The sequence below is a fragment of the Castor canadensis genome, chromosome 16 (genome assembly GCF_047511655.1).
Source record: "Castor canadensis chromosome 16, mCasCan1.hap1v2, whole genome shotgun sequence".
Lineage (NCBI taxonomy): Eukaryota > Metazoa > Chordata > Mammalia > Rodentia > Castoridae > Castor > Castor canadensis.
Window position 1 is genome coordinate 62,024,244 of NC_133401.1, and position 25,849 is coordinate 62,050,092.

At 40.3% G+C, this 25,849-nt stretch overlaps 1 long non-coding RNA gene across 1 annotated transcript in view; it reads right to left on the minus strand.

Annotated features, from left to right (window-relative positions):
* LOC109694190 (uncharacterized) overlaps positions 1–14,550 on the minus strand; it is a 67,240-nt gene extending 52,690 nt beyond the window's left edge. Inside the window, exons 1-2 of the long non-coding RNA XR_002213089.2 lie at positions 14,379–14,550; positions 1,332–1,437 (exon numbers count right to left, since the gene is read on the minus strand). This is a non-coding gene — a long non-coding RNA (uncharacterized lncRNA). The remainder of the gene's footprint in view (positions 1–1,331; positions 1,438–14,378) is intronic.
* Between the last annotated feature and the right edge of the window lie 11,299 nt (positions 14,551–25,849).

The following is a 25,849-nucleotide window of genomic DNA, read 5'->3' on the forward strand; positions in this document are numbered from 1 at the left end:
GATATCATCTGTTTCTCCAGATTTTGTGAGGAGTGAATGGAATGTCAAATCCTGTAATTCACTCAGTGCCCGATATATAGTAGGCACTTGGTGTTATCTTTTTTTGTTGTTGTTTTTGCAATAATAATCATCATCATAATAATAAATAATATTATTATCAGTATAATTATAATTATAAATAGTAACTATTGTGTAGGGTTGGAACCTGGGGCCTTGCACATGCTGGCAAGCACTCTACTACTGAGCTAGGCCCTCAGCCTCAGTATTAGTTCTTTTACACAGTTATTGACTGTGCTTGAGAATAAGTTCAATGCCCACAACTAAAAAACAAAACCCCAATTTTAGAGCTATAGGAGAAAGGAACTAGATTTTTAGTGAAATACATACATTTGAAATATTTCTAAACTACTAATTTTAGACAAAAGCAATTAAAGGCAAACTTGATTTGCAAAATACTACCTTCCTCCAACCATAATGAACTCTCATTGAGATCTGGTATTTGGTAAAATCATGACCTAACATTCCAGTTGAATATGTCCAAAATACAGTATGAGGCAAAGCTGGCATGAATTGGAGTGACGGAAAAGGGATCAAGTTCCGTGCAAAGGACTTGTGATACTGAGGGAAGATGTCACAGGATTCTTGTCAGGTGGGTCCCTCAGGGGCTGCATAAGGGAAGGTCATCACCAACCCTAGCAGGTGCTGAAATTCAAGAAGGGTCTTGTCTAAATCCCTCAGTAACACCAAAGAATGCTGTAGTTGCCCTTGGCATGAAGTGCAGAAGGTACACTTACTCCCAAATATGAAGCTTAGTGTTATTTTCTACTGTGCTCAGAACAAAGCTGTGACATTAATTGGTAGGAGAGGAGAGGGGGATCAGAGAGAGAACTCTGACGAGGGGCTGCACAGTCTCCAGGGCAGAGAGAAACTTGGGACCTGCTGGGTCAGGATGGCCCTATAGCAGTATGTGAACAGTCCACATTGTGAGCACCTGGAGGAAGGACCACAGGGTCCCTGCCTGGAACACCTCACACTTCCAGCTTACCAGACACTTGTTGAACGATTTTGGGTGTGTACTCTGTTCCTGGTGAGTCAAGGCAAAAGGCACAGGTACAGATGGGAAGGGGCACACACTTACAATGTAGAGGATGCCTCACTTGCAACATCTAGGAAAAAGTCTGGTTTCACTGATTTGGTTTCTGTTTTTGTAAACACACTGAAAATCAACAAACAAACTCAAAACTGAACACGTGATTTTTATCAATTATTATACTAAAAAACAAAATATGTAGAGCGAATAAGAGAAAAACTCTGGTCATGCTTACACTCACCGGTGGCTGGCATTCAGTCAGGTCTCCAGGAAAAGGGAGTCCATTTTCTTGTTTCTCTACTGTCCACCTTCAGGACAGTGCAGAGAGGCCCAGGGCGTGCTGCCATCTGCAGGCAGAACAGGAGAAAGCATAAACAATGGCCCAAACCACCCAGCTGAAGCCCCAGTATATCTTCAGACCTGGATCCTGCCCTGAAGTGGGAGCCAGATACACTCCACAGTACCAAAGCCTACCCAGCCACCATCACTCTGTGCCTGGGATCCCACTCCAGACAGCTCATTCAGCAAAAACTCTAAAATATCAAAATTCGAGCATTTCTTTACAGCAGCAGAAAACTCTCACAGAGGGCTGTTGCTGTCTGGCACAGCTCTACATGATTTGCTTTTATGAATTTATTGAATCCTCACAGCAACAGGTGAATGTCTGCCTGATTGTTTAATTCAGTTGAATAATTAAAATGAAGAACCTGATAACACCTGATTTCAAAGAGAGGCCAAAAATGAAACCTATGTAGGAGATCCTGGGCATCCTGCAGATCACTCATTCCCCAAAGATTTATAGAAGCTTGTTATGGGCTAGAAGCTGACCTGGGACCTGGGAAGAGAACTGTATACACACACACACACACACACACACAGAGAGAGAGAGAGAGAGAGAGAGAGAGAGAGAGAGAGAGAGAGCGCCCCTGCCCTCAGGGAGCTTCCATCCTAGTGAGGAGAGGCGAAAACAGGATAGGTAACAAAGGCTGAGGAGAGTGAACACATATCCACTCACTTAGTCATTTGTTCCCAAGTACTCAATAACTGTATCATTTCTTGCCCACAAATGCATGCCAGGCACCTTTCCAGAGATGCAATTGTAGGCAAGAATTAGACCAGGGCCCAGCCCGTAGGAACATTGGATTAACTAAGTAATCATGGTCCCTGCCTTCATGGAGTGTTTTAAGAGGAACATTTTATATTAACCAAATAATCACTTAAACAAATGCAAAGATGTTAAACTGTGCTAAGTAGGATAGCAGAGGAGCACAGAGTCCCTGTGGGAGTACCCCAGTGAGGGGACACTATGGGGCCCAGGGAAGGCCTGGAGGGACTGTGCAGAGGAGCAGTAATGCTCTAAGAAGCATGCCTTGCACGCAGACTAGGTCAGTAAGGGGGAAGAAGAACCAGTCTGAGACTGGAGAACAGGCATGGGCAGCCCTTGCAGGGCACTACCGGCTATGAGAGGAGTTGGAGGCTTATCCTCTGTGAACTGCACAGGGTCTTGGGCAGAGAAGTAATGTGATTGGATGTGTGTTTTTAAAAGATTATACTAGGTGATAGGTTGAAAAATGGCCCTGCCAAAGATGTAGATGTCTGAATTCCTGAAGACTGTGAATATGTCCCCTTTTATGGCAAAAGGGGCATTGCAAGTGTGACAAAATTGGGAGTCTTGAGATGGACAGATTACCCAGGTGGGCCCAACATAATCACAAGAGTCCTTGTAGGAGGGAGCCAGAAGGACATCTGACTATAGAAGCAACAGAGGTGCAGCATGAGAAAGATATGCTGGCTTTGAAGATGAGGGGGCCGTGAGCCAAGGAATGCAGGTGGCCTTTAGTAGAAAAGATAACAAAATGATTCTCCTTGGTTGCTTCCAGAAGGAATGCAGCCCTGCTAAACCCTTGCTTGATTTTAGGACTTCTGACCTCTAGAATTATAAAACGATACACTTGTAATTAAGGCACTAAGTTTGTGGTAATTTGTTGAGCCAGCAGTAGGAGGCTCTTTGTTACCAAGCATTATTGGCTTCTGTGAAAAACCAGACTGGAAGTAAGGGGAAGGAGAGGCAGGCAGCATTGGAGGCCACTGGTGTTGCCCAGGCAAGAGAGCTTGCAGCACCGTGGTGACTGTGTCATGGGGACAGGAGTGGTGGTGTTAAAAGAGCAGGAGGGGAAGTCAATCTGGCAAGTATTAATAGCCCGGCAGGCCTCCTCCAGGTTCAGGACTTGGCAGGCTCACCTGGCTGGAGCCTAGCATGCTATGGAAGGAGGAAGCATACACCAGAGATATGAGACCATGCCAACCCTGCTCCCACACAAAGAGTCTAGGAGTCTCCAGGAGTAGCTCTAAGAAGTAGCACCTGGGGAATTTATTCTTTTCACTAGGTGAAAGGCAGCAATTATTTCTTCCAAGCATTAGCCCTTACCTTATAGTGGACTCTCTCTCTCTCTCCCTTTTTTTTCCTGAATAGATTTTTGCAATTCTGTAAAGGAGCTTTCTAAATTTAAATACACACATCTCCAACCCAGGTGATGCACAACCACAGTTATATAAACATTTGGAAATTTCACAATCAGTAGACTAATGCAGAAATTAAAGAAAAAAATAAAGGAGAAAGGAGGAGGCCTTTTCTCAGAATCTCTGAGATTCCTGTTAAATTCCTACTTAATGATCCACCTACTTAAAAAGTAGGATCCTGCTGGGCACATATAATCCTAGCTACTCAGGAGGCAGAGATCAGGAGGATCACTGGGTGGTTTGAAGACAGTCCATATCTCGAAAATACCCAACACAAAACAGGGTTGGTGGAGTGGCTCAAGTGGTGGAGTGCCTGCCTAGCAAGCATGAGGACCTGAGTTCAAACTCCAATACCCCATGCCACACACAGAAAGTGGGATCCTAATTTAGTCCTGCCTAATGGTGCCTCTGAGAAGAAAAAAGCAATAAAATGATTTAAGAGAATTTTAGAAATACTCTCTCAATTCTACTCCATAAGCATAAACATACCCCCACCAAGGCCAAGTATCTGAGAGATAACACAAGGGGGGTTTGGGGTACAGCAGGCCACAGGGACCTAACTGGATTCCAGAAGTATGAAAGGACCCTAGTGTGCCTGAACACAGCAAAATACCAGGCAGTGCTCTTAGTGCCAGAGCAAGTTAACTAAAAATTCGATGCATGTGTGTATTGTTTTGACTAATGTGTGCTGTGACAAAACTGACACGTGTATTGCTGAAAAACACAAAAATCTCCCAGACATCCTAAGGTAATCATTTGGAAATGTTTACTTAGTCCCCCCACCAAATGATTTTGGTATATGTATTGACAGTACTGGGGTTTGAACTCAGGGCCTCATACTTGCTCTACCAAGCTCTCTACCATGCTCTCGCCCCTCCTCCATTAAAAATTTTTATTAGTATATCTTAGCTGCACAGGGGGTTTCATTGTGACATTTCCATATATGCTTACAAAACCTTGGTTAAATTCACTTCCTCCATTATTTTTCCTTATCCTCCTCCCCATTTCTTAAAACAATCTCAATAGGTTTCATTGTTCTATTTTCATACAAGTACATAAAGTACACTGACCATATTCACCCTCCTTTGTGGCCAGCTGTTCATCCTCCCTCTCTCCCTGCCATGGCTGGTACTCATTCCTGAACAGGACTTTTTTACCTTCCTGTCCTTCATTTTTTAAAGTGTACATTCATTGCTCACATGTGTTTCATGCAGAAATATATTGCACTCAGATCAGATTTACCACCTCTATTACTCTCTCTATCCTTTTCCCTCCACCCATTATTATTCAACAGCTTTCAGTGTTTCCTTACCCTATCTTCACACAGATACAATGTATTTTGATATTACTCACTTTCTGTCATTCTCTTTTCCTCTCCCACCTAGTTCCCTCAAACAGACCCAGTATTACAAACATATATATGTATATATATATGATCATGTGGGTACTTTTGTAAGCTCTTTTTTGTTTTATTTATTTTTCGGGTAGGGTCTTGAATTTTTGCCTGTGGCCAGCCTCAACAGCCATCCTCCTACCTATGCCTCTCACATTGATGGAACCACAGATGTGTACAACCACACCCTGCTTATTAATTGAGATGGGGTCTCACTAACTTTTTACTCAGTCTAGCCTTAAACTATGATCCTCCTGATCTCTACCTCACAAGTAGCAGAGACTACAGGCATGAGCCACCACACCCAACCCCTATTTTGTGTGTATGTATGTGCATGTGCATATTACATAAAAACTCTTTGCTAACAAACAGTATGTGAATCTTCATACTTTTGGGATTCTGTACACACCTTTCTTTCACAAGAAGTTTTATTTAATTAATACCATATAAATTTTCTATGTTATTCAAGATACTTTTTAATATTTGGCCATATTCCATCCATCATATGAAGATATCAGAATCACTTAACCAATCCCATCAGGCTGGATAACTGAGTGGTTCCTAATTTTATGATGACATAACCACATTGGGAGGAACATCCTGGAGTATAAGTCTGTGTCTCCAGCTCTAATTACTTCCCTAGGGTCATGTTCCCATGTTCTTACATTACTATTACTATTTTTCCATGATTAAACACCATCTGTATTATACTTAACATTTCTCTTTCGATCACCTCATTTCTGCCCATAAAGAAATGTATTTTAAGGGCTGGAGACATGGTTCAAGTGGCAGAGCATCTGCCTAGCAAGTGCAAAGCCCTGAGCTCAAACCCTAGTAACTACCAAGAAAATGTATTTGAAAACAAACCTTATTTACTATTGTAAACGGAAAACCAGCATGAAATGAAAGCAATCATAAAAATACACAGTTTATTAGAATGAAAATAAAACACTAAGTGTCAAGTGTGGTGGCACAGATCTGTAATCCCAGCACTTAAGAGGTAGAGGCAGGAGGATCAAGAGTTTAAGGCCAGCCTGGGCTACATACTGAGTTCAAGGCCATTCTCGATTTTACAAGGACACCTGTTCCAAAAAAGTAGTTAAGATACTAAGTAGTGCTATCCGTTTGCTCATTCTTTTATACCAAATGGAAGATTAGGAAGGTTTAGAGACATGTTAAAGACATACTGGCATGGAGCTGAGGTTTATCTTCTTCCCTGGGTGAGAAGATTCAAAGGAAACTGATGAGAGAAGTAACTTTCTCACTGTACAAGTCAGTGTCAGATAACGCCACACACACGTGTTCCACCCAGAATATCTCTGCATACTTAGAATAACCACACATAGGAAATATGTGTGGTTATATCACATATATATGTGTGGTTATATATTAATATATATCTTAAGCCTTACGGGGCTTAAGATATATAACTAGGACACTAAAACAAAGCTTTTGATAAACTGAGCACGAACAGTATCCATAGCGTTTGCCAGGTTACAATGAGAGTGCTCGCTGCACTTCACCTTCATAAATATTAAGTATTACAAACAAAAGTATAGTCAAAACTTCTAAGCTTTTTAGTGTAAAATATTCAGCAGCTGAATTTTTAAAGGCTGTTTTTATACTCCTCTAGCCTGTCCCTGATCCTAGGGCAGGGCTACCATATGGACCTTCAGTTAGTAGTAAGTTTATACAAACTGATATTGTGCTTGGTTTAACCAGGCTAAAGTAAACTCAGTACAACAGGAGGAAGTGACTTCAGCATTTGCAAATATTTCAGAATGTCTTTGTGCCAGCAAAGGTCAACTGAGGATCAGAAGAACATGAATTCCAAAGTAGATTTTTGAGAAATATCAGCCCAGAGAAGGATTACTCAGAAGATATAATTCACTACCAACTCCCAGTAAGTCAGCAAAAATGGTAAAAAAGACATGTTTAAACTTTCTTATTCTTCTGTAATATTCAATTGTACAAATGAGTTACAGATCAATCCAATTGTTAAGATTTCAAAAATAAAAAGGTGTATTTTGAATCATCAAAGAGTTAATAACAATCAGAAGCTTCCAAATTATTTCAAAAATCCCTGGGCAGGAACGCTATGAGCCTGTTGGGGAAAGATGGGGAAGAAGAAAAATAAAAGCATGTTTGGAAGGAAGTTATAGATTCTGGTTAATTTTTGTCATTGATAGGAAAACATGTCAATGTTTCAGAACTGAATAGTGGCCCCTTGTAAGAGTCAGACCTTTCAAATCTCTAAATAAAAGGAGGGAAAACCAGGCATGGTGGTGCATACCCGTAATGTACCAGGGCGATTGCGAGGTCAGCCTGGGCAACGTAGCGAGACCCCAGTACCCCATCTCAAAAAAAAAAAAAAGGAAGAAAAAGGGGACAAAGTAACCTTGATGAAGGAAGGAAGGAGGAAAGAACTCGATAAATATATGGCAAAACTGAAATAAGACCACCCCTATCAGTGATCAAAATAAATACAAATGAATTAAATTCCACTATTAAAACACCAAGACTTTCAACCTAATGCCCATGAATGAGAAATGGATAAGTTATTGTATTACATTTTAATAGATGTGCATGTGTATGTATGTGTGTGCACACCACAAATAGAGTTCGATGACTTACACAGCTTGGGAAATTGTAGTAAAATGTTTGTAAGAGTCAGGAAAGGGTCCAGAAAAAGATGCCAACGTGTTAACTGTGGTTGCCTATAGAGAGCCAGTTCACAGGAGGCTGGAGTGGACTTTCCTATCTCACCTTCTTATTTTATTTTTTGGTGGTATTGGGGGTTGACCTTGGGGCATTGCACTTGATAGGAAGGTGCTCTACCACTATTTTACTTTATGAATGTCTACACTTTTTGAATCTGTTACAAAATGCATGTAGCCAAAGAGACATAAAGAAATAAATACTAAATATAAAAGCAGAATCAGTGAGATAGAAGGCAAAAAATAAAGGTGGTTAACAAAATCCAAAGTATTTATTTGAAAATAGACAAAGCTCTAGGAAGACTAATGAAGAATAACTGACAGGATTTTTTTTACAAAGGCTATAGAAAAAAGAGAGAATGACAAATATAATGGACATTTAAATAAAAAAAAAAATACATAGATAACTGTGACAATGAATTTTTAAATACAAATGAATAAATTTCTAGAAAATAAAAATTGCCAAAATTGGCACAAAAATGACAGAAAATGTGAATAATCATTTAAGAGATTTTCAAAAATTGAGACAAGGTCTTGCTATGTAGCCCAGGCTGGCCTTGAACTTGAGCTCCTTCTGCCTTCACCTTCCAAGTGCTGAGATTACAGGAGTGTACTGCCATGCCTGACTAAGAAATTTAAATAATTTTAAAATTTCTTTCTCATAAAGTCTCAGGTTGAGAAGGTTGTACAAGTGCATTCTAGCAAACTTCCTAGTAGCAGATAACCTCTATCTTAAACAAACTGTCTGAAAAATAGAGAAAAAGAAGAAATATTTGCCCAACTTCAGGTAATGATAAACTTGCAGGAGAAGGGATCACATGATCATCTTGTCACATACCGAGCAAGCACCTGATAAAGTATTCATGGTTAAAACACCAAAACTCTTAGAGAAGTAGAATTCGGAGAACAAGCCCTGTCTTCCTCACCACCTTCTCTGTTTTGTTGCTTGATTATTTACTGGATTAGCCAAGCTGCACAATATATTTTATTAAATTTTTATTGGAAAGTAATACATGGGATTTTCTTTAGGACCTCAAGTTCTATGGAAAGGGACTTCTTTACTTGATAAAAGCTATCATCTACCAACCCATAGTTAACATCCAACTTAATAGAGAAACTATGTCTATTAAGAAATGAAACAGGACAAAGATGTCTGCTATCACCACTCCATGAGATAGAATGATAGAGGCAAAAGGTGTCAATGTTTACAACTGTCATAATTATTTACAAAGGAATCCCAAGATAATCCACAGAAAACTATAAGAATGAAGAGGAGCCCAGAAAGATTGCTGGATAAAAGACTAACCTAAAAATAACTGATCACATTTCTTCACACACCAGTAGTAACCAACTAAAACAAATAATAAAAAGCATGTAATTGACAATAATGTAACAAAATAAGATATCATTTACAATAGTAGTATCACTGAATCTAAAAATTACCTTAATAAAGAGTACATAAGAGCTTTGTGGAGAAAAAATTAAAACTCTATGAAAAGTACATAAAAGAAAGCAGGCACTCAGCTTGGTAGCTCTTATCTGCAACCCTAGCTGTTCAGGAAGTAGAGCTCAGGAGGACTGAGGCTTGAACCTAGTCTAGGCAAAAAGTTAGTGAGACCCAGTCTCAACAAACAAGCCAGGCATGGTGGCATGCACCTATGATCCCAGATATGCAGGAAGGAGGATTCAGACCTGAGGCTGGCCCTGGGAAAAAACTCAAAACCCTACCTGAAAAATAACTAAAAGCAAAAAAGGGCTGGGGGCATGGCTCAAGTGGCAGAGCACCTGTCTAGCAAGACTGAGGCCTTGAGTTCAAATCTCAGTAACCACCCAAAAAAAAAAAAAAAGGAAGGGAAGGGAGAGCATGAATAAACAAAAAGAAACCATAGATGAGCTTACTTGATGTTTTCTTGAGTTTTTAATTCCTCCCTGATCAACCTATAATTTCAATTCAACTCCAGTAAAATTTTAGGACTTTTTTGTGAAACAAACAAACAGATCTAAAAATGTCCTCCTGAAATTTCATTGGATGTCCATGACAAACCAAAAAGAGTTGGAAGAAGAACAAAAGGATAGGGCTTATAAAGTCATAGCAATAAAATCAAAATGCAGTTAGACAAAAATGTAAGTGTGGAAGAAAAAACTATGAAGTTAGTAGGAGAAAATGTAGAAAAATATTTTGTTATCATCTTCAGCTGGGCAAGGGTTTCTTAAACAAGACAAAAATAGAAAAAAACAAAAGGGAAAAATGATATAACAACCACAGAAAATTTAAAAATTTGATATTTAAGAAAAAAACAAACACAAGTGGACCACAGACTTAAAGGCAAGAGCTACAACTATAAAATATCTCTTAGATGAAAACATAAGAATGACTCATCATGACTTTCGATTAAGCAAGGATTTTTTGGATATGATACCACAATTACAAGAGATAAAAATTTAAATCTTTTTGTGCTTCAAAGAACACTACCACCAAAAAAAAAAAAAAAAAGAAAAGAGCTGGGTGTCAGTATCTCATAGCTGTAATCTTAGCTACTTGGGAGGCTGAGATCAGGAGGATCATGGTTCAAGTACAGCCCAGGCAAATTGTTTTCAGCCTAGGTTATCTCCAAAAATAACCAAAGCAAAATGGACTGGTGGCATAGTTTAAGCAATAGAGTGCCTGCTTTGCAAGCACGAAGCCCTGAGTTCGAACCCCACTCCAACCAAAGAAAAGAAAGCTGAGCATGGTGATGTACACTGTAATCCCAGCACTCAGGAGGCTGAGGCAGAAGGCAGGAGGATGGAGAGGTCCAGGCTACAAACAAACAACAACTATAAAAATGCTCAACACAGTTAACCAGCAGGGAAGTATGATTCAAAACAACCATGAGCTACAACTTCAAACCTATGAAGATGGCTATAATAAAAAAATCAACCAAAAGCAAGTACTGGTGAGAATGGGAGAAATTAGAGCCCTCATGTCTTGATGATAAGAATATAACATGGTGCAGCCACTTTGAAAAACAGTAAAGAAGTTCCTTGAAGTTTTAAGAAAGAGTTACCATATGACCCAAGAATTTCACTTCTAAGTATATACTCAAGATAAATAAAAGTATATAGCCTTTTGGCAAGAACTATCATCTACCAGTAATTCACCTAAAGAACAAAGGTACCCAATATATGTTCTCAGGGCCTTTGGGAAACACAGAGTTGTTCCTTTGGCCACATATAAGTGACTATACAAGAAAGTTGATATTGTAGACATCAAGGGAATGGGTACTGTTCAAAAAAGAAAGGTCCACAAATGTCATGGCAGCAAGACTTGAAGAGTTTACAATGTCACCCAGCGTCTGGTTGGCATTGTTGAAAACAACAAGTTAAAGGCAAGATTCTTGTCAAGAGAATTAATGTGCATATTGAATACATTAAGCACTCTAAGAGCTGAGATAGCTACCTGAGACTTGTGAAGGAAAATGATAAAAAGTTAAAAAAAAAAGAAGAAAGAAGAAGAAGAACAGAAGAAGAAGAAGAAGAAGGCCAAAGAGAAAGGAGCCCGGTTCTGTTGCACGCCAGACTGCTTTATCCAGAAAAGCGCACTTTGTGAGAACCAGTGGAAAGGTGCCTGAGCTATGAAACCTATTCCCTATAAACTCATGGTATAATAGGTATGAGAACAATAATAAAAATTCTTCAGATTGTAAAAGAAAATGCATATCCACACAAATACTTGTATGTGACTGTTCACAGCAGTATTATTTATAATATAGCCAAAAAGAAGAATAACTCAAATGCCCATAGGCTAATGAATGAATAAACAAAATGCAATATATCCACATGATAGAATATTAGTGGGCAATAGAAAGGAACAAACTACTGATATATGTAATGGCCAAGTGACAGAAGCCAGTCACAATAGATTGCATACCGGGTATATGAAATTTCCAGAAATAGGTAAATCTATAGCGACAGAAAGCATAATACTTCCTAGGACTGAGAAGGGAGTTATTGGACATTGGAGGGGTGACTGCTGATAGGAATTGGGTTACTTTCTGGAGTAACAAAATGTCTTACAATTAGATTATGGTGATGGTTATATAAGTCTATAAATACTACACTAAAGCCACCAAATTATACACTGTGAACAGGTGAATCTTATGGCATATAAATAATATTAACAGCTTGAATAAGGCTATTAATAGTGATAAAAAGAAAAAGAAGATCATAAATGTAGCTAACAAATGGGTGACAAGTCTAGAAGTCTTACAACACTTAACATCTGATAAATGGTTACCATTTTAATTTATATGGATATTAATATACAAAATATAAACCAGATAAAAAAGTATCAGAAACCTAAAAAAAAGGACAAATAAGATGGCTAGGCAATTCATAAATGGCACAACAATATAAAGATATACCCAAAACAAAAATGGAAACTGATTTAACGTACCAGACTGACAAAAACTACCAACTTAGATAATAGTCAGTGCAGACAGATGTTGGGAAAGGGACTTTTCATGTACTGCTGATGGGAGGAAACTGATGGAGGTGTTCCGCAGTGCAAAGTGGCAGTTTTTAGTAAGTTAGCATATCATTATCCTAGAACCAGCAATGTCACCTCTCTCTACATCTCTCTCTCTCTCTCTCTCTCTATCTATCCATTCATACAATACATCCATCTCAGAGAATCTCTTGCAACAGCCAGGAGTAATAAACTACATTCATAAATACTGACATGGATTGACTAAAAAAAAAGTAATACTAAGGGGAAAAAACAGAAAGAATGAGATATAGCACAATGGTGCCTATTTAGTACAACAAAAACAAAACATGACCTGCCTTTCAAAGACACACATATTTCTAACACACATATAATGAAGGGCATTTGGAAGGAATAAACAACAAATATGCATATTTATCATGGCTTTGTACCACTGAGGGACTGGTGGGAGAGAAATGAAAGATACATGGGGGAAATAACAAAACAAAATGAAATACAGGCTCTGAATGGACCAAAGATTGCAGTGTGCCCTGAGCTGAGGCCTAAAAGATAAAGGAAAATAAGTAAAATCCCACACAGTATTTCTTTTCTTTTTTGGTAGGACTGGGGTTTGAACTCAGGGCTTCCCACTTACAAAGCAGGTGCTCTACCAATTGAGCCACACCTCTGGTCCTAACACAGGGTATTTCTTAATGAAAAATGTCGTAAAAATAAAGTATAGCACGTGCTGGTGGCTACACCAATGAATAATCAAGCTATGGAGAAAAGGTAATGGGACAGATAGTCTAGGTCCTCAGCTGAGTCAGGTTTCAGGAAGATGGAAGCAAGATCCAAGTGATGAAATGTGGTAGGTGCTGTCCAGGACACCACTTCTCCCTCCCCCTCTCACCCACACAGAGAAGACAAGGGAGGAAAGAGAAATAACCATAAATGTATGTTAAATTCAGCTAGCAGGAGGGGGAAAGAAGGGAGTACAGGAGAAAATGAATAGTTCATTGAAAGCCAGTCACAAAACTGAGATGAAGTCTAATTTCTGGCTGGTGAAACAGCAGTATTTACTAAAAGCAATGGATATTCAACACCACCCTGGCATGGAGCTGAGGGGAGACCTTATTTTTAAAAACTAGGACCTTGGGTCATCTGTTATCACACTCAGACGGCCTTTTCAAAATTGTTTCGGTTGGGCTTTTGATCAGATTTATGTGATTGGGATGAATTCATTTTTATGAGACAAAAGTTGAGTAATGGGGAGGGGTTCTTGGGATGGGCACACAAAACTGTCCTCCCTCAAATGCAAGCCAGTGCCTGATGATTTGGTCAGTTACCTTTAGCCTTCACCTTCATCTATTCTGGTCCTACACTTGGTGTCTTGTGGGTAACTCACCATATGTATCTTCTCTTGCCAGGGATGGGGGTCATCCAAAGGGCAGGGCCGTGTCCACAGACTGGGATGGAGCCCAGTTCTTACAAGTGAGATGTGAGTGTTTATCCACAGCCAAGCGCAAGGACTAGGCAACCCCCGTCTTTCAAACTTCTGCTGGAATACGGCAGAGACATTCCTGGTCAGGAAAGAGCTTGGTCTCTGAGCGCAGGGGTTTGCTCTGTCTCCAGGTGGGAGAGACATTGGGAGAGGGTCTATAATCCTGGCCCAGTTCCCCGACAACCGAGAGAGGGGCGCTGCCAGTTTGCTAGGTCAGGGACCGCTTAGAAAGAAGTCACCCCAACGTGCGCCTTCAGATCTGGGAGACCAAGAAAGGAAAAGTACCAGGACTTTGTCATCTGACAGGTGACAAAGGTAGGTCAGCCCTCCTTGCAGGGCTTAGCTGAGGGGTTCTGCTTGGTCTCTTAGATGCATCTTCCCACTTTGATTTTTACCGAAACCCGGGAGGTCGGTGAAAGTACAAAAATGAAACGTGGGCTCAGGTGGCCCGAGGTGCAGCCACCATCCCACCTCGACCCCGACTGCTGGGTTCTCGGCGCGCGGGTTTGAGGCCTCCCAGGTCTTCTAAGCGGCGCACACCCCGGGGTGCCGCGCTTCGGGGCTCCCCACCCCCACCCCCAACCCCTCAGTCGAAGCCCCTGGCCCGGACCGCGACACCACGGCCACCCGTGTCCGGCCTTCTGGCTCCGCAAGGAGGAGCCCGCGAGGCGGCCGCCGGGGGCCGCGCTTACCTCGCCCGGCGCGCGCCGCGGCGCAAGGCTCGGGGTCCCTTCTGCGCCCCTCGCCCGGAACAGCAGCTGCGTCTGCCCTGGCCACGGCCGTTTTATTTTCCTCAACGACAGCAGCAGGAAAGCGAAAGCGAAATCCTCCAGGAGGCGGGAGGCGGGAGGCGGGACCCGGGCCGGGCGCGCGGACAGCGCGGGGCACGCGGCGGGCGCGGGCCGGCGGCCAGGGCGAGGGGCGGGGAGGGCCGGGCCGCGGCGGTGGGAATGGAGCCCGGTCCCCGAGTGCGCGCCGTGAGCCCCGCGCACGCACATGACTAGGCGCTCGGGACGAGAAAGGCACCTGCGCCTCTCGCGCCTCTGGATCAGCCAGTTCACGCTCACCTGGGCGTTGTGGCGCTTCTGTGTGCTGGCCTTGGGTGCTGGGACCAAGCTTCTAAAGGGTCCCCTTTGGAGGGGACCTGACCATGAGGTACCAGACACTTCATTCTGTGCCAGCAGGGAAATAAAAAGTGGGTGAATGGGGGAATCTTTCACCCGATTTAAAAAAACTGGACAGCAAGCCTAAGGTTTAGACTTCCTGATCTAAGTGGTGCTCATCCATATATACCCTAGGGGTCCCAAGCCTTGGCCTTCTGATTTGGAGCACAGTAATTAACTATTTAGTTCCTTCTCCTGTGGGATGGGATTAATAATCACAATCACCTCGGGATTTTAGGAAGGAAATGAAACAATATAAAGAAGAAAATACTTGGCATAGTATTTTCTGTTAGTCTCCATGTGGGTTCCTCCAGGGCAGTGACCAAGTCATCCTTGACAAACAATGGATGCTTGGTGACAGACATTCTGTGATGGTCAAATGGTCAAAGTGGTGTCTTCATGATAACAGGAGAGTTTTCAAAGTTTGGGCCTTATTATCTTGACATAAAAGACTAAGGAGTCTCTATAGTCTTTCTGAAAGGCTTCTCAAATTTAACCTAACAATTATGCTATATTTAATTAGACCACTGTTTTGCTAAAACAGCACTCCTGAAAAGTTTAATAGAATTCCCTCAGCTCTGTCCAGCACTGGACAGAGAAATACTTCTGCAGGCATTTCTACCCATTTGCTGTTGGAAAACATTGACATGACTCCATACTCCAAGTACAATTAGATCTGTGGGTGTGTGTCAGTGTGTTGTCCAGCAAATGTAAAAGTTTTTGTTACAGATCACGATAGGGCAGTCTGAAAACTTGAGCAGAAAAACAGTTTAACCTGGCTAGTGTTATGTTGGTTTTCATGTTTGGAATTTGGCACCTTTCATGCATGATGGAGGCCTTGGCCTGTGACTGACACAGGAGATTTCAATATTTCTCTCAGAAGCAGTGGGAGAGTGGGGCAATACCAAATGATAACCTTAGAAAAGCAATAGCCCATTTTTCCCCTTCTGAAGATGGTGCTTTTGGTATGTAATATGAAAGAAAAGTGGGGGAAATCAAAGGAAACATTGGAACAAGCCTCTTCTTCAACATGGGACAGTGCTTGGGACCTTTGAGAGCAAAGTAGAGCTCAAGTTGCTTTTGCATGAATAGTGTGTCTGGGGGCTGGGGGTGTGGCTTAAGTGAAGAGCCTGACAAGTGCAAGGCCCTGAGTTCACATCCCAGTACTACAAACCAAACCAAACAACAACAACAACTACAAAAACTCAGTGTCTCTGGGACAATGAAGGCTAGGAAAAGAGAAAGAGAAACTCTTGAAGGTAAATCCAAATCCTGGTTTCCTTTTTGTGAATAGAGTGTCAGGTGGCAAAGACTGGCCAGGAATCTTATCTTGGTGATTTCTAGAGTCCGGATTTGGTCTTTGACCTTGTGAAACTAGAGATTTTATCTGATTTTCAGTGTTCTAGAGTTGACTACATAGCACTGTTGTTCAAAATAGGAAATGCCAACTTTACACCTGATAGGTGATGTGAATAAAAATGAAAAAAATCAGTGCTTGCCTAGCAAGCACAAGGCCCTGAGTTCAATCCCCAGCACTAAAAATAAAATAACCATTTTAGATACTTCCTCCAACAAATATTTGGTAGTATCTACAAAACGTAGCCACCCTGCTAATGCTGGGGATTCAATAATGAGCAGAAATCAATGTGGTCTTTGCATTCAGGAAACACTCCTTAATAAGGAAATCAGATGATGAAATAACCAGTCACATATAGAATACCATCCTAAATACTGCAAGAGAGATTAACAGGTGGAGCTTCCCTATCAGGCAGTCTGTATTCTCAGACTTCCTGGTAGCCTCCTCAATACTTTGTCAGAACCCTTCTGCCAGCTGAGACTCTTCTCTAACCCTCCTTCCTTTTCTCTCTCCTTTCTCAAGTGTTAGCCCTGCATCCAGACCTGAGTCTTTTTCTGTTTACATTCTGTTTCCACTCCTCTTGCATACTTAGTTCTATCCTGGTGACATCTCTAGGAGTACCCACGCTGACTCAGCGAGGTTCTATACTGAGCTGGTTGCAAGAGTAGTTTCAGAGAGCTTCAGTTCTGCACATGTTGATGAGGTGTAAAATGGACAAGACATCCCCATGTCTACATCCCACTCTTAAGATAGTGTTTGTCCTTCTGTACTAACCTATCAACTGTGTCTTCCCTGTGAGCTAGGATCTGGTCTTATTTTTAAAATGTTTGTTCCATGGATGACCTCCAACCCTCTGTTTAGAGCTCAATGCTAGAGTTCTTTCCCTCCAGAAAAATACTGTCTACCAGTAGCAAAAGATAATCCTTTAAGTTCCTTGAGGAGAAGTCAGAAGTCAAAAAATTAAAAAAAGCATGAGCGATTTGCTCCTGAACCATCAAAAGTAAATAGTTTTCTGGGAAAACCAAGTCATCTTTCATGTGTTTCTTGACAAAAGATGTTACCTATTTAGCAGTACAGATGGAAATCTTTGTTATTCTGAAGTAAAAAGAGCTAGTACTTCAAATAGCATTCTTGCTCCTAGTTCAGCGACACTGAACAAGGTGCCCTTGGAGGTCTGGATGGTGTAGGATGGCCCTGTCACTGAGGTTCAGTTGCCAGTAGCCTGAATGAGCAAATCACTTATGCTGGGCAGAGCTCTTTGGGTCCTTTGTGTTCTAAAAGAAGCAGGTTTGAACCCAAACCATGGCTATTACACAAGTATTTGAACATTGAGCTCTGTAGGAGATCAGGCATAGCATTTCCTTCACAGTTGTACACCCTAGGCAATTAGTATCCATGTCAAGGTGAAGTGTGGAGGCTGACCACAGGTGATTTTATAGCTTTATTATCAGGCTTTCAGGAGAACCAGGTACCATTAGTCTGTTTGAACTGAAAAAAGAAAGAAGTAGATGTTGGCTTCATGAAGAATGTTTTGAGGGATTGGGGTATAGCACAGTGGTATAGTATTTGCCTAATATACTTAAGGCCTTTAGTTTGATCTCCAATACCAAAAAGAAAAAAAAAAGATTTTTTCCTTTCTCAAAAGAAAAAATTCAAATGGCCAAAAAACACATGAAAAAATGCTCACCATCTCTAGCAATAAAGGAAATGCAAATTAAAACCACGCTAAGATTCCACCTCACCCCTGTTAGAATAGCCATCATCAGCAACACCACCACCAACAGGTGTTGGCGAGGATGCGGGGAAAAAGGAACCCTCTTACACTGTTGGTGGGAATGTAAACTAGTACAACCACTCTGGAAAAAAATTTGGAAGCTACTTAAAAAGCTAGACATTGATCTACCATTTGATCCAGCAACACCACTCTTGGGGATATACCCAAAAGACTGTGACACAGGTTACTCCAGAGGCACCTGCACACCCATGTTTATTGCGGCACTATTCACTATACCCAAGTTATGGAAACAGCCAAGATGCCCCACCACTGACGAATGGATTAAGAAAATGTGGTATTTATACACAATGGAATTTTATGCAGCCATGAAGAAGAATGAAATGTTATCATTCGCTGGTAAATGGATGGAATTGGAGAACATCATTCTGAGTGAGGTTAGCCTGGCCCAAAAGACCAAAAATCGTATGTTCTCCCTCATATGTGGACATTAGATCAAGGGCAAACACAACAAGGGGATTGGACTTTGAGCACATGATAAAAGCGAGAGCACACAAGGGAGGGGTGAGGATAGGTAAGACACCTAAAAAATTAGCTAGCATTTGTTGCCCTCGATGCAGAAAAACTAAAGCAGATACCTTAAAAGCAACTGAGGCCAATAGGAGAAGGGGAACAGGAACTAGAGAAAAGGTTAGATCAAGAAGAATTAACCTAGAAGGTAACACACATGCACAGGAAATTAATGTGAGTCAACTCCCTGTATAGCTATCCTTATCTCAACCAGCAAAAACCCTTGTTCCTTCCTATTATTGCTTATACTCTATCTCTTCAACAAAATTAGAGATAAGGGCAAAATAGTTTCTGCCGGGTAGCGAGGGATAAGGGGGAGTAAGGGAGGGGGTGGGGGGGTAAGGGAGGAGGTGGGGGAAGGAGGGAGAAATGACCCAAAGATTGCATGCACATATGAATAAAAAAATAAAAAAGATTTTTTCCCTCTTCTGGGAGCTCTCTCATTAAGGGATGAATAATTCACATATTTTTTTTTAATAAAAAGTACTACTGAATTACCTTAGAGACAGAAAGCCTGTCTTTACTCCCAAAGTTAGTTACAATTTGTCTCATGGAATCAAACAGAATGTAATAAGGACTAATTATTTGTAGAGTCAATAATTATGTTAGGGAGGTCAGAAGGAGGAATAGGAATGTTATTATTGTCAACACCAATTTATAGTGCTGAGCACTTTACATGCATGATCTAATTTAATCTTCATGGAAACTGATGAGTTAGGTATTTTACAGATGAGGATACAGAGTTTCAGAAAAGTTAGGTGAATTATCCAAAGTTATAGAGCTAACAAGTGGAGACGTCTACTTTTAGACCACATAATCTCTGCTCCAGATCTGGGCTCTTAGCCAATAAGCTGTAGTGCCTCCCAGGAACAAGATGTCCCTGTCACTCTTGAACAGAGGCAGAATTGCAATAATGAGAGAGAAAGGTGAACACGTGTGGATAGAGCTACATCCCCAATCCCTTCAGTTTTATTTTTAAACTAAAAATCACTTCACAGCTTTCATGGGCTTATTATAAGGAATAAAAACACTATAGAAAGTACAATGGATGCCTTAAAAACTACCCCCAAATCAAAAAATTCAAAAATTACTATCTTATCATAAGATTACCATTCAAAAATTTCTTTTATTGGGCTGGAGGTGTAGCTCAAGTGATAGAGTGCTTACCTAGCATCCTTGAGGTCCTGTTTTAAGACACAGTATTGCAAATAAATGCTTTTATTAATATTAGGAAAATAGTGTCAGATAGATCTTTATTCACACATTAGATGATCTTTGTTTATACAAACAGAAGGATGGATAGATAAAAAATATCTCAATACAGTCTTCATTTGCATTTCTCTTAGAAGTGAGGTAGTCTTCTTGTATGTTTAAAAGTTATCTGTATTTCACTTTCTGTGTACTGTTTATATCTCTCACCCAATCTTCTAATAGGGTTGCTGTTTTTTTCTCATTTATTTGTATGCAACATCCTTGTGTCAAATAAATTAGCTCTTTGTCTTATGAATTGCAAATGTATTCACTTGTCAGTTGGCTGGACTTTATAGTTGGTTTCATAAAGGATTCATGGGTACTTGAAGTTAATGTTTGTTTATTGCTCATATTCCATTTGTTTTACAAATTAATTACTGTGGTAAAACATACATAGCATAAAATTTACTATTTTAACCATTTTTAGATATGCAATTTGGTGGCCTTAAGTTCATTCTCAGTGTTGTAGGGCCATCGCCACCATCCATCTACAGAAGTTTTCCATCAGACTAAACTGAAACTCTGTTCGCACTAAGCACTAACTCCGCATTTCCTCCTTGCTGTACCCACAATTCTATTTTCTGTCTCTATGAATTCTGCTCTACGTACCACATTCAAGTGGAATCATACAATATTTGTCCTTTTGTGTCTAGCTTATTTTATGTAGCATGTTTTCTAAGTTTGGCCATGTTGTGTCACGTATCAGAATTTCATTCTGTTTTTAACACTGAATAATATTCCAGTGTGTGTGAGTGTGTGTGTATCTTATTCACTCATCAGTCAATGGACTTTGGTCTTTTGCAAATATTGATAATTTTAGTATCTGTTTGAGTCCCTGCTTTCCGCTCTTTTGGATATATCCCTCGAAGTCCAGTTGTTGGGTTGTATGGTAATTACTTGTTTAGCTTTCTGAGTAAATGCCAGACTGTTTTCCAGTGTCTGCACCAATTTACAATCCCACCAGCAATGCATAAAGTTTTCAGTTTCTCTGTGTCCTTGCCAACAGGTTATTTTCTCAATTGTTTGTTTATTAAGATGGCTATCCTAATGAGTATGAAGTGTCATCTTTTGGGTTTTGGATTTGTTTTTCCTTGGTGATTGATATCTTCATTCGCTTATTGGCCATTTGTATATTTTCTTTGGTAAAAGTCTACTCTTTTGCCTATTTTAAAATTGAGCTTTTGTTGTTTCTGTTGAGTTGTAGAGGTCTTTATATACTCTTCATATTAATCCCTTTTCAGATAGATGATTTGGAAGTGTTTTCTTCCATTCCATGGGTTGCCTTTTCCTGTGTTGTATCTTTCTATGACAGAAGCTTTAAATTTTGATGAAGTCCTGTTTATCTATTTTTCTTTTATTGTCTATAAATTTGGTGTTCTATTAAAAAAAATCATGGTCACATCCAATGTTGTGAAGATTTTCTACTATATTTTCTTCCCAAATATTCTAGCTGTAGCTCTTATGTTTAGCTCTTTAATCTGTTTTGAGTTAATTTTCATCATTTGTTGAAGACTGTCTTTTCCCCCATTAAGTGATCTTGGCACTTTTTTTTTTTTAAATCACTTGACCATATAAGTGAAGGTTTATTTCTGGGTTGTATTTCATTGGTCTGCATGTCTGTCTTACGGCCAGTACAACTCTGTTTTGATTATTGTAGCTTTACTGTTTCCTTCCAACTTTGGGTATCTTTTATTTATTTTACTTACCTAATTGTGGCTCATACTTCCAGTGCAGCATTGGAAGCTGTGGCAAGAGTGAACATTTTTGCCTTGTTACTGATATTAGGAGGACAGCTTTCAGCTTCTTCATGGAGTATAATGATAACTGGGTTGTTGGTTTTTGTCATAGATACTGTTTGTCATGTTGAGGAAATAACCTTCTATTTCTCTTTGACAAGTTTTTTATTGTGAAAGAATGTCAGATATTAAGTGATTTTTTTGCATTCTCTTTGATTTTTGTACATTGAATCATATTTATAGTCTTGACACAAATCCCACTTGATCATGTTATATCATCCTTTTAATATACTGCTGGATTTTGTTTACTAGTATTTTATGTTTGCTTTTTAATTAATTAATTTATTATTTAGACATAGGGTCTTGCTATGTAGCCCAGGCTGGCCTCAAACTTACAATCTTCCTGCTTTAGCCTCCCAAGTTCTGGAATGACATGTGTGCCACCGCGCCTGGTCTTTTTTGATGTTTTGCCTGGCCTTGGTCTCAGGGTAATGATGGTCTCCTTGAATGAGTTATAAAGTATTCTTTCCTTTTATATTTTTTAGACGAACTTGAAAAGGTTTAGTGTTATTCTTCCTTAAACATCTGGTAGTGAAGCCATCTGGTCTGGGACTTTTATTTGTTGGGAGTTTATCTTTCATTATTAATTCAATCTTTTTTGGTTGTATGAGTATATTCAGATTATCTACTTCTTCTCAAGTAAGTTTTGGTAACTGTGTTTCTAGGAATTTGTCCATTTTATTTAGGTTATCTAATTTGTTGGCATATAGCTGATTACAGTACTCTTTGATAATCCTTTTTAGTTCTGCAAGTTCTGTATAATTTCCTGTCATCCCTAATTTCCATCATATGAGTCTTTTCTTTTTTATTGGTTAGTCTAAACTAAAGGTTTGCCAATTTTGTTGCTCTTTTCAAAGAACCAAGTTCTGTTTTAGTTGATTTTCTCTATTTTTTTCTTTACTCTTTTGAAATGGAGTCTCATTGTATTGCTGAGACTGCTCTTGAACTCATGGCCCACGTGGTCCTCTTGACTGTTCTCTGTTTCATTTATCTCTGTTTTAACCCTCATTATCTCTTTTCTTCTTGTTTTGGGTTTCATTCATCCTTATTTTTTAAGTTCCTTAAAATGGAAGGCTAGATTCTTATTGCTCTTTCTTACTATGAAATGTAAGTGTTTACAGCTGTAGTAGACCCTTGGTGTCCGAGGGTATTTGGTCCCAGGGAGGCGGCCACTGAGGAAGTTCAGTGCGTGGAGCTGACAGAGGGCTTCTCTGCATCAACTGAGCTGCATAACATGCACATGGAACTTTCTTTTTGACAATGGTTGGCCAAACTGCATGTAAGAAATATGCAAAAAGGGCTGGTGGAGTGGCTCAAGTGGTAGAGCGCTGCCTAGCAGATGTGAAGCCCTGAGTTAAAACCCCAGTACGGCAAAATGAATGAATGAATGAGTAAATAAATAAATGTACTGAGATTTGTTTTGTAGCCTAACATATGGTTTAACCTGGAGAATGTTCCCTGTGCTCTTGAGAAGAATGTGCATTCTCTATGGTTGGCAGGTTTCTTTGCATGTCTGTTAGGTCAAAATGGTTTATAGTGTTGTTCAAACTTCTATTCCTTGTTGATCTTCTGACTAGTTGTTCTGCACATTATTAAAAGTGGGGTGTCAAAGTTTCCAACCATTGTTGAACTGTTTCTCCTTTCTTCTTGATGGAATGACTCTTTGATTACAAGGACCATCTTCATCATTATAGCACTTTTTTGTGTTAAAGTTTATTTGTCTGGTATTAGTATAGCTATTTAAGCTCTGTTGTGGTTACTGTTGCATGGTATAGCTTTTCCCAGTTTTTCAACCTACTTTTGTGTTTGAATCTACATTAAATCTCTTATAGACATCATATAGCTGGGTTTTTAAAAAATTCATTTGGTTAATCTCTGCCTTTTAATAGACAAGTTACTCTTACGCTGTGTATGAGGGATTGTTAGAGGAGACTAAGTGAGGAGGAAAAAAAGAAAAGAACAACAGAGAGTAAATAATATTGAAACACGTCACATCTGTGTAGGAACAAGGCATAACAAAACTCATTGAAAAACCGTTGAACAATAAAGAGTAGGGGGAAAAGGGTGAGGAACAGCAATAGAGGGGATTAGACTGATTAAAGCACAGTGTATTTACAGGTAAAATACCACGGCAAAGCCTCACCGAACACTTAGTGGTCACTTAACCAGTGAAAGACAGGAATGTGAAACAGGTCATGCTAAGGAGAGAGTATTAGCAGTAGGGGAAGGGTAAATGAAGAGGGTAAATGAGGCAAATACGGTTGATGTACTTTCTATACAAGTATGAATACAGAACATTGAAACCTGTGTAAGTCATTTGAAGAAAGGGGATGGGGGAAGAGGGAGAATAATGGAGGGGATGAACCAACCCAGGTACGTTATATGTACACATGGAAACGTCACAATGAAACACCCTGTATAACTATCATATACTAATGAAAACGTTAAGGATTTTATACAATAAGGAAGGGCTTACTTCTGCCATTTTTCTACTTGTTTCCTACCTTTGTTTTTTTGTTTCTCAATTCCTCCATTACTGCTTTCTTTTGTCTTAAATACATGTTTTCTAGGGTGTCATAAAGTTCTGAGTTTGGGGCCATGGCTCAAGTGGTAAAGCATCTGTCTAACAAGCACAAGGGACTGAGTTCATACCCCAGTACTGCCAAAAAGAAAAATATATGTATTTTTTAAAAACTATGTATTTCTGGTTTTTTCTTTTTTTTGGCAGTGCTGGGGTTTGAACTCAAGGCCTTGTGCTTGCTAGGCAGGCACTCTACTATTTGAGCCATGTCCACAGTCCTTTTGGCTTTAGATATTTTTCTAATAGGGTCTTGCATTTATACCCAGATGATCTTACACTTCCTGCATAGCCTGGATGACAGGCACACACTATCACTTTCTGGTTGAGATGGGGCTTTGCCTTGCCTTCACTTTGATCTGTGACAGAGAACTTAAAAAAAATTCTGAGTTGTTCCTCCACCTCCTGTTCTTGTCCCTCATCTTTCTATGGTCATGCTGGTTTCTAGTTATCACGGGTATTAACTGAGCACATCACCATTCATAGTGCTGTAGTCATTATAACTACAGGTTATGCATGACTCTTTCTGAGATCCCTGGTCAGGATAACCTCATCAGTCTTCCCAAAGTCACAGCTCTGATGGAAACAAGCCACACAAGAGTCCAGCCGGCCCAGACAGAAGGCTTAGATTTTCAGACCCTTGGCTCAACCTCCGGGGCAGTGACTTGGGCTATTGCCCCACCATAGGAAGAGCTCAAAGCATTCATGCAGTATGGTTTTTTTTCCCTCAGAAGGCCATCAGAAGGCTCCAATCAAACTGGAGACACTGAGAATAAGAGACACAGTGCAGAAACCGTTAACACATAGCAGGAGAACGGGCAGGCAGAACTGTAATTCAGAATCTGGAGCCCTTGTGATGTCAGCTCATCAGGAACCTGGCATAGAACCAGGTCTGAAGGGAGAAGCCAACAGTGTTCCAGATGTGCTGCCTTGGGTCCCATCTGATCTGATGCAATACTGCAGCATTTTTACCCAGGTCTGGTCACACTTTCTAGCTCATCTATATAGATCAGACATGTCCTGTGCACTGTACACAACCCTGACCCTCTTGTCCATCATACTCCTTACCCCAGGATTGCTGCAGAGCTAGTTCACACAAGCTCTGGCCAGCTTCATTGAGGTGCATTGAGAGGGTCTCACTTCTGGCCTGCAGTGTACTGCTTTTTGCTTTCTACCCAAGGGACAGAACCTGTGTGGGACTCATGCCTTTGCAACTTGGAGATGTGGGGAGTGGACACCTGTGAGGCTGCCTTTGATGAACTGGTACCAGTAGACCATGCTTCCCCCTTTTGTCCATTGGGCAAATGGTTCTGAGGTGCATTTCACAAGCCTCCTCAGACATTCTGGACAGCTGTGGCACCTTATCTTAGACACTGCTCAACCTGATAATGCATCGTGGTGCTGGGTCTCTCCCTCCCTCCTACTTGTCCTTTACTTCTATTCCCTAGAGTTTTAATGTTAGGTAAACTACCTAAATACACAGAAGTGATAGTCTCAGACTCTACTTTTAGGGGAACCCGGGCTAGACGTTTGGGTAAGAGTCTGGCACAGTTCGTAGTTGGTTAATAATGTGAAGATTTCTTGTGTAGGGGAATTAATCTTAACCTCATAATCTAATCCCAAACCATTGCTATAATTAACCCAAACTGACAAGAGTCAGGTGATATTGTGCGAAGGGCTCACCAAATTCTGGAAATAAAAATTGTAGACAGTTGC